The following is a 9,890-nucleotide window of genomic DNA, read 5'->3' as shown; positions in this document are numbered from 1 at the left end:
TCCAAGTCCATTCAAAAGAAAGTTTCTACTCTTCACACAAGGCAACAATAACCTGGAGGTGATTTAAAATTTATGTATATATATATGAAAATAATAAATGTATTTAGTCACAACAGCTGTGACACAAACCATAAGAAATAGACAACCTCAAATGAGAGAAGATCTGATTGCGTAGTCATTCAATTCTAAGGCCGTTCTGCTCAGGCATTACATACTTTGGTTTCCTTTTTTCTCATTTTAATCAGCAGGAGAATTTACTTGGAAGCAAAATCTTTGGTTTCTTAACTATTATTACCCACCTGAAGTCATCATTTCTGTTTATTACATCATAATCATCTCTACTTGCCACCAATTGTACATTCCCAAAGAGGAAATTATGATTTCAAGTGAAGACAATGGAACAGGAACAGATGTGCTACTAAAATAGAGACATCCTATTATCCTGGAAATGTACTCCATAATGAAGAACAAGGGAAAAAAGATCAGAAGGTATTGTCATATATCAAAATAAAGTCTGTTCTAGCAGCAGGATTATATTTAAACATGAAGATTTGCTGATGTTTCCATGCACCATTCATAGTGCTTTATGCTTGACATTTGTATACTAGAGAAATAGCAAAATTAGACCAAAAAAATCCGTATGTACAATTTTTGCCAAATCTCTTACTATATAGCCTTTACTGTGATTTCCTTTATCCTCATTTGGTCTTGTCACACCATATTGACCCTGCTTCCAATTGTGGCACTTCTGTGTGGTTCTGACTTTCTTTTTCCCATGACGTCTGTTGAATTGCACCACCAGCTATTTTAATGATCTTCATAAAACCCTAAGGAAGTGAAGCTGACAGAATGAAGACTGTGTAACCATTCAAATTGTTTTTAAAAACTGATGTCTGTGGTTACTCGGACTGTGAAGCATGTGTTTTATATCAATTCACTCATAAAAGCAGTATTCACTTAGGCCAGGCACAGTGGCTTACGCCTGTCATCCCAGCACTTTGAGAGGCCGAGGAGGGTGGATCACGAGTTCAGGAGTTCGAGACCAGCCTGGCCAACATGGTGAAACCCCGTCTCTACTAAAGATACAAAAAGTTAGCCGGGCGTGGTCGTGGGAGCCTGTAATCCCAGGTACTCGGGAGGCTGAGGCAGAATCGCTTGAACCTGGGAGGTGGAAGTTTCAGTGAGCCGAGATTGTGCCATTGCACTCCAGCCTGAGCGACAGGGCGAGACTCCGTCTCAAAAAAAAAAAAAAAAAAGTAATATTCACTTAATATGTGTCAGACAATGTCTGGTAAACTAAAAGTACAGAGATTAAAGACCTGTTACATAAATTCAGTGAGTCCATAGTAGAGTGAGGGAGACAGATAAGGCAATAGATAATCACAAAACTGGCTTAGTGCTATGACAAAGAGATTCGCTGTGTCTGAAGGAAGTTTTTTTTTTTTTTTTTTTTGAGGCGGAGTCTCGCTCTCGCCCAGGCTGGAGTGCAGTGGCGCGATCTCAGCTCGCTGCAAGCTCCACCTCCCAGGTTCACGCCATTCTCCTGCCTCAGCCTCCCAAGCAGCTGGGACTACAGGCGCCCGCTACCATGCCTGGCTAATTTTTTTGTATTTTTAGTAGAGACGGGGTTTCCCCAGGTTAGCCAGGATGGTTTCGATCTCCTGACCTCGTGATCCGCCCGCCTCGGCCTCCCAAAGTGCTGGGATTACAGGCGTGAGCCACCGCGCCCGGCCTGGAAGCTTCTTATAAATACAGGCAAAGAGGTTAATTCAGACTGACTGGGAAAGAGTAAAAATGAGCTAAACAGTGTTTGCAAAGGTACAGAGAGAAAATAAAGCAAGAATGTGTTAGGGACAGAGCCAAGTAGTAATATAAATATATTTAGGCTGTTGGTTGTGGAAGCGCCTGACGAAGATATCAAGGGGGGCAAGGAAGGACCAAATGAGCTGTTTCATCAAAATCAATGTGCACAGACTTTTGTCCTACCTCTAGAGTCACTCTAAGAAAATTCCTAAACTAAACCTGCTGCCGGTGTTCCCAGAGCCCATGAAGGCCCAGTGAGGACCACTGTATTTTCTTCTCCATGAGCTGCCGTTTTAGCTCCATTTGAATTTCCTAGGCTTGGAATAGCTTGTGCTATTTCTATGCCAGTAGAAACATTGCCATCTCCTTTCCATTTCCTTCTGTTAATTTCTCCTTTCCTGTTGACCCGGTAAATTGACTTTGATTAAATCAAATTTAACTTATTTTTAACACCATTATAGCTGAAAAATCCCTGAAGTGATATCGCATCATATCCATGTCTTCTGCTCACATTCAGGGAAAAGGATGATATGAGATATATATATATATATATATATACACCAGGGGGGCAGGAATCTTGAGAACTGTCTTAGAATTCTGTCTACCACATGGACTATCCCATAATGCCTATCACACAGTTCTTTACACAGTAGATAATATATATCTGTTCATTGATTTAGGATATGCATTATATAACTTCAAAATTGTATATATTGTATATAACAAATTAAATAATATTTACCAAAGTTACATAAATAATATGTTTAAATGTTGTAGTATTTCTCCTCCTCACAGGGAAAAAGGTCCTTAAGTTCTCTGTAGGTCTGTATTTATTTAATATTTATAAATCTTAATAGCTAATATTATTTGACTCTTTCCACACTGTCTATGCCTGCTGTCAAATGTGAAATTATTTAATGATTTGAACAGTCTTGAGTCCTGGAGGTGAGGCAGAACAGGCTTAGGTTTGTGGGCAGATTCATCTTGATTTTCATAATCTACAATGAATCTACTGTAGGAAGAACTTTATGATTGTTCTAAGGGGAGAAAAATATTCTAATTTCTTTAAATATTTCTCTTAGGGAAGAAGTTAAGGACTCCTAACATTTCTTTCTTTAATCTAGACAGTCGTGGACAGGTGTTCTTCTATTGTTTTTGTGGGAACGCACACGAAAAAAATAAGCATGTGCTAATTCTCAGCAAAGTATGTACTCATAATTCATGTTCAGCTTTCTTACTAAAAACATGCAACCTACATACCTGCAAAGTTTGGCTTGTCTTATGTACAAATATAAAAGTCATAAACTGTTTATTATCTGTATGGTTGTTCTCAGGATTGCTATATTGATATTTTATATTATCAAGGATCTTAAATGCTATGTGGAGATTTTTTATACTGGTCTCCCATAATCAGCATATGAAATGAACACATAAGCAGAAGATTTACAAAACTTACATTTTATTAAATCCCATACAAAGAGAGATAAAAAAGAAAATAAAGTTTACTGTAAATCTATTATGTGCATCTATAGAAATATGAATGTAAGTGAAAATTGATAGCTACTCTAACACCACTTTACCGTAATTTGTATCACAGAGCAAAGTTTCTTATGTCCATGTAGTTCAGAGAGTGATGCTGACAAAAAGTGAGAGACTGGTATAATAGTTGTGTTAGTCTGTTCTCACGCTGCTAATAAAGACACACTAGAGACTGGGTAATTTATAAAAGAAAGAGTTTTAATGGACTCACAGTTCCATGTGGCTGGGGAGGCCTCAAAAGCATGGTGGAAGGCAAAGGAGAAACAAAGCATGTCTTACATGGTGGCGGGCAAGAGAGATTGTGCAGGGGAACTCTCATTTATAAAACCACCAGATCTCAAGAAATTTATTCACTACTATGAGAACAGTATTGGGGAACCCTCCCATAGTTCAATTATCTGCACCTGGCCCCGCCCTTGACAAGTGGGGATTATTACAATTCAAGGTGAGATTTGGGTGGGGACACAACAAAACTATATCAATAGTGTAGCATGGTTTTTGTCAACTATTTGAAAAAATACTTCAAAATGAAATAAATTACATTGGCTGTTACATTTCCACTAATATATACTGGCATACCTGATTTGATTGCAATTCACTTTACTGTGTTTTACAGATATGCTTTTTTACAAATTGAGGTTTGTGGATAAAATGCATCAAGTAAGTCTTTGGTGCCATTTTTTTCAATAGCGTGGGCTCATTTCATGTTTCTGTGTCACATGTTGGTAATTCTCAACATATTGTTTCAATCATTTTAATTGTTATATCTGTTATGATGATCTGTGTGATCAGTGATGTTTGAGATTACTATTGTAATTGTTTCAGGGTACTAAGAAATGCATCCATATGAGACAGCAAATTTAATCCATAAAGATAGAGTGTGTTTTGACTGCTCTGCTGGTTGACTGTTCCCTCATCCCTCTCATCCTCTTTGGACCTCCCTATTTCCTAAGATACAATCATATTGAAATTAAACCAGTTAATAACCCTCCAATGGCATATAAGTGTTCAGGTGAAAGGAAGAGTCACATGTCTTGCACTTTAAATCAAAAGCTAGAAATGATTTAGCTTAGTGAGGAAGGCCATGTTGAAAACCAATGTATGCCAAAAGCTAGGTGTCTAGATGTCACCAAACAGCTAGTGAATTTGGGAATGAACAGAAACCATTCTGAAGAAAATTAAAAGTGCTACTCCAGTAAACACACAAATAATAAGAAAGCAAAACATCCTTATTACCGATATGAAGAAAGTTGTACTTATCAGGACAGAAGATCAAACTAACCACAACATTCCCTTAAGCCAAAGCCTGATCCAGAGCGAGGATTTTTAACTCTTTTCAATTCTTTAAAAACAAAACAAAACAAACAACAACAACAACAACAAAAAACTCCTTTCAATTCTATGAAGACTGAGAGAAGTGAGAAAGCCATAGAAGAAAAGTTGGAAGCTAGAAGAAATTTGTTCATGAGTTTTAAGAAAATAAGCCATCTCTATAACATAAAAGTGCAAGGTGATGCAGCAAATACTGGTGTAGAATCTGCAGCAAATTATTGAGAGGACCTAGCTAGGCAATTGATGAAGCTGACTACACTATACAAGATATGTTCAATGTAGATGAAACAGCCTTCTACTCAAAGCATATGCCATCTAGGACTTGCATAGCTAAAGAGGAGAAATTGATACCTGGGTTTGATGCAAAACTGCAAAGTATAGAATGACTCTCTTCCTGGGGGCTAATGCAACTTGTAACTTTAAGTTGAAGTTCAATGCTTATCGAACATTCCAAAATCCTAGAGATCTTAACAGTTATGCCAAGCCTAGTTTGCCTGTATTCTCTAAATGAAACAAAGCCAGGGTCATAGTGTATCTGTTTACATAATGGTTTACTAAATATTTTTTATCAACCATTGAGACTCACTGCTCAGAATAAAGAATTTCTTTCAAAACATTACTGCTCATTGTCAATGCACTTGTTCACCCAAGAGTTCTGATGGAGATGTACGAGGAGATTACTGCTGTTAGCATGCCTACTAATACACGCCCATTCTGCAGCCCATGGATCCAGAAGTAATTTTGACTTTCAAGTACTGTTTTTTAAAAAATACATTTAATAAGGCTATAGCTACCCTAGACAGTTATTCCTTTGTGAATCTAGAAAAAGTAAATTGAAAACTTTTTAGAAAGGATTTATTATTCTAGATGACGTAAAGAAAATTTGTGATCCATGAAGGATGTTTAGTTATCAACATTAAGAGGTATGTGGAAGAAGTTGTTTCCAACCCTAATGGATGACTTTCAGGGGTTCAAAACTTCAGGGGAGGAAGTCATTGCAAATATGGTGGAAGTAGCAATAGAACAGAACTAGAATTAGAAATAGAGCCTAAAGATGTGAGTGAATTGCTACAATCTCATAATAAAACTTGAACAGATGAGGAGTTGCTTCTGTGGATCAACAAAGAAAGTGATTTCTTTAGATGAAATCTACTCCCGGTGAAATGCTGTGAACATTGTTGAAATGACAATGAAAGACTTAGATTATGATATAAACCTAGTTGACAAAGCAGCAGCAGGATATGAGAAGATTGACTTCAATTTTGAAAAAAGTTCTACTCGGAGTAAAATGCTATCAAACAGCATCATATGCCACAGAAAAATCTTTTGTGAAAGGGAGAGTCATTCCATGTAGCAAAATTTGTTAGTCTTATTTTAAGAAATTGCCATAGCCACTTCAGCTTCCAGCAAGCACCACTCTGATCAGTCAGAAGCCAGCCATCAACATCAAGGCAAGATTCTCTACCAGCAAAAATATCATGACTCACGGAAGGCTCAGACGATCATCAGCATTTTTCAGCAATAAAGTATTTTTAATTAAGATAGGTATATTTATTAGACATAATGCTTTTACATAGTTAATAGTGTACAGTGTAGTTTAAACATAACTTTTATATCCACTGCGAAACCAAAAAATTTCTGTGACTCACTTTATTGTGATATTCATTTTATTGTGGTGGTCTTGAACTGGACCTGTAACATGTTTGAGGTATTTGTGTATTAATATTTACAACTAATGTTGACCTAAATTACTTAGAATTGAAATGTTAACATCTGCTAAATTTTTACTTGTAATAATCAGTTAAATATTAGAAAAAATCACCGAAGAAATCCTCCAAATATCCACTGCATAATTAGGCATGAATGAGACATACATAGGTTAATAAGGAACACGTAAACGAAACCTATATAATTGCTTCTGATGATGGAATTGGCACATTAATGGAGGGAAAGGATAATTCACATATTTTTAATTTGGATTCTTTTATATTTCTCAGTATATGGATCAGGACATTTTAATTTAAAAGAAACTGGGCTAGTTTTTATTCTTTGTAGTTTCACTTGGGGAAACAACACCAAGATTCTTTTAGAAGACAAACAGGGTTGTATTTAACATGGGTAGCATTCCATTAGAAATGACCTGGAAGGGAAAATAACAAAGACATTCATGGAATGATAATATATTGAAAGATACTATACATCAGAGATAAAAACATGCCAGAGGCATGAGCAAGGATAGATAAATTGGGATTCAGCTCATAAATAGTGCATTGTTGTGACAATGGAAAATTAGTTGGAATCAAGTATTCAAGTCTCAGAGAAACAATGCTCTAAAGATGATCACAAATACTTCTGTTTCTTATCTAGTTTGACCTTCTCCTTCACATTCCTCTTTTTTCCTATAAGAATCCCATTTTGCTTTTAAATTCATTTGTGCAAAGGACTAGTAAACCCTAAATACACCCCAAATTAAGTAGGATTTTCTTTGTAAATAAAAATACTGGTGACTTAAACACAGTATGTACAATAACTGCCTCTGGCCAACATTGTTTTTCCCAGGCAACTAGAGTCCTAACCTACAAAGATGATTCTTCCACATTCACACACACACAAACACACACACACAAATCCTAAACATACTTTTAAAATGAAAATTGAAAAAGCCATACATATTAGTCCATTCTCCCAATGCTATAAATAAATACTTTAGGTTGGGTAATAAGAAAAGAGGTTTAATTGGCTCATGGTTTTGCAGGCTATACAGGAAACATAGAAGCTTCTGCTCCTGGGGAGGTCCCAGGAAGCTTCCAATTATAGCAGAAGGCAAAGGAGAAACAGGTATCTTACCTGGCAGGAGCAGGAGCAAGAGAGAGGTTGGAGGAGGTGCTACGCACTTTTAAACAACCTAATTTTGTGAGAATTCACTCACTACCATGAGGAAAATACCAAGAGGATGGTGATAAACCAATCATGGGAAACATCCTCGTGATCTAATCACCTCCCGCTGGGCTCCATTTCCAACACTGGAGGTTACAATTTGATGTGAGATTTGGGTAGGAACACAGATTCAAACCAATATCACCATAATTTTTGTTTGTCAGTTAAAAAAATGTTTAAATTCTTTCTTAAGTAGCTGTTATTTTTATACTATATAAGTAGGTGGCCAGCAATATTTTTTGAACCAAATACCAATAAATGAGAAGAAACATAGAAGGCAACATCTTGGTGATATCCTAGGCTCTTCTTGTGCAACATAATAGATATGGTGGGAGGGAGTCACAAGAAGACTAATTTATAAAGAAATATTTACATTGCTGGGTTTGTATAGTATCATATAATTTGATAATGAACTATCTAGAAAGTATACAGAAAGATGAAATAAATATGCCTTAAGGAGAGGAAGAAATCACTTTCTCTTTTAGGAGCTAAGCCAAGATCTATATAGGCTAAATTTAAGAGAAAGCAGAATTTACTATGAAAATAACAGAAATTGATCTGACCCACAGTGATGACTTCACAAGGGAAGAAACTGCAAATTGCTTCAATAGTTTTATCCCTAGTGGATTTTTAAGCCAAAGTAGATAACATGCAGCAAAGTATATTAATATGAACAAGAATATACTGGCAGAAAGATAGAGCAGAAAGCCTCTTAGGTCATTTTCATTATTATTCATTGACTTTAAAAATCTCTTTGATATCTTAAAAGGTCTTGAAGTTTATGAACACATTTTTCTATAGTGTTCTAAGGCAAAAAAGAAAAAAGAATAAAAAAAATTTAAGTAAAAAATTGTACCTGAAAGCAATTTTAACCATTTTCTCAGCAAGTTGAACATTTAGAAATGTCTTATGGTGCAAATTAACATAATAGCCTAAGATTTGTGTGATAGTGAAAAATTCCTGGTTCCAGAATCATAGGTCTCAGGCTTAGAGTTTAAGACCCTTAAAATATTTGATACCCAAATTACATTCTGAGAGCATTTTGATCCCCCTCCCTTGCATGTAAGCTGTGCTATAGCCAAACAACAACAATAGCAGCAAACACTCTATTGTCTTCTTTTCTGACACTCCACATATTTTCTGGAGTCCATGCTTTTGTTCAAGAAAGTTCCAGCAACTTTTATACAGCCCTATATCACCCTTCGTAAATATCTTAGAGAAAATGCTCAAACTTTAGAGGCTGAAATAAACAAAATTATTTTCTCCCCCCAAACATGCTCTGCTTTATTCCCACTCTTGCTTAGTTATCAACAAATATTCACTTTTTTGAGTTAAAAATACCAAAGTCTAACTGACTTCTCTCTCCTCACTGGATATATTCATTAAGCAAGACTTACTAATTGTTACATTTATTTGGTTGAATCTCCTGGATATTTTTTCCTCAATTTCACTACCCTTCTTTCAGATGTGACACTTCACTGGATGTGCATGCTGTCCATATATGATTTCATGTTATAAAAATACATTTTTGTATATACAAGCATCCTTAATGAGAATAATGTTTTTAATGTTTTAAGAATTTACATACATGATATCCTTTTGAACCTACATTTCAAAGAGCAAATCTTTATTTTGTTTCACTCAACATTGTATTTTTGTGATTTATCTATGTTGACATATTTCCTGATTCAGTTATTTGGTGTTTCATCAGATGACTAGACTATCTATTTCCCCATTGGTGGACATTCAATGGTGCCAATATTTCTATTACAAACTATGTCTAAATGTTTTGGCCCCATAAATGAGAGTTTCTGTAAACCCTATACCTAGAAATAGAAATACTGGCCATAAGCTGTTACATTAGTTTCCTATTGCTGTTGTAACAAATTACCACAAAGTTAGTAGCTTTGAATAATGCAAATTTGTTATCTTAGAGTTCTGCAGGCCAGGGTCTGAAGTGGGTTTCACTGGGCCAAAATCAAGGGGACTGCGGGGCCACGTTTTCTCCAGAGGCTCGAGGGGAGGATCTCTTTGCTTACGTTGTCCAGTTTCTGGAGGCTGCCTGTGCTCCTTGGTTCCTGGCCCACTTCTCCATCTTCAAAGCCAGTAGTGTAGGATCTTCAAGTCTCTCTGATACTGACCATTTACTTATGTTATCACATCTCCTTCTTTGACTGTGACTCTCCTACCACCCTTTGAAGAGACTCTTACGTGACATTGGATCCGTTTACATAATTCAGGATTATCTCTCCAGCTCAAGGTCTTTAACTTAATCATGT

General features: G+C 36.1%; 1 long non-coding RNA gene across 1 annotated transcript in view; it reads left to right on the top strand.

Moving 5' to 3' along the window:
• The first annotated feature begins 396 nt into the window (after positions 1-396).
• Positions 397-9,890, top strand: part of LOC134736363 (uncharacterized) — a 136,338-nt gene continuing 126,844 nt past the window's right edge. Inside the window, exon 1 of the long non-coding RNA XR_010120340.1 lies at positions 397-489. This is a non-coding gene — a long non-coding RNA (uncharacterized lncRNA). The remainder of the gene's footprint in view (positions 490-9,890) is intronic.

The sequence above is a fragment of the Symphalangus syndactylus genome, chromosome 1 (genome assembly GCF_028878055.3).
Source record: "Symphalangus syndactylus isolate Jambi chromosome 1, NHGRI_mSymSyn1-v2.1_pri, whole genome shotgun sequence".
Classification (NCBI taxonomy): domain Eukaryota; kingdom Metazoa; phylum Chordata; class Mammalia; order Primates; family Hylobatidae; genus Symphalangus; species Symphalangus syndactylus.
This window is presented reverse-complemented; position numbering and strand designations above follow the sequence as displayed.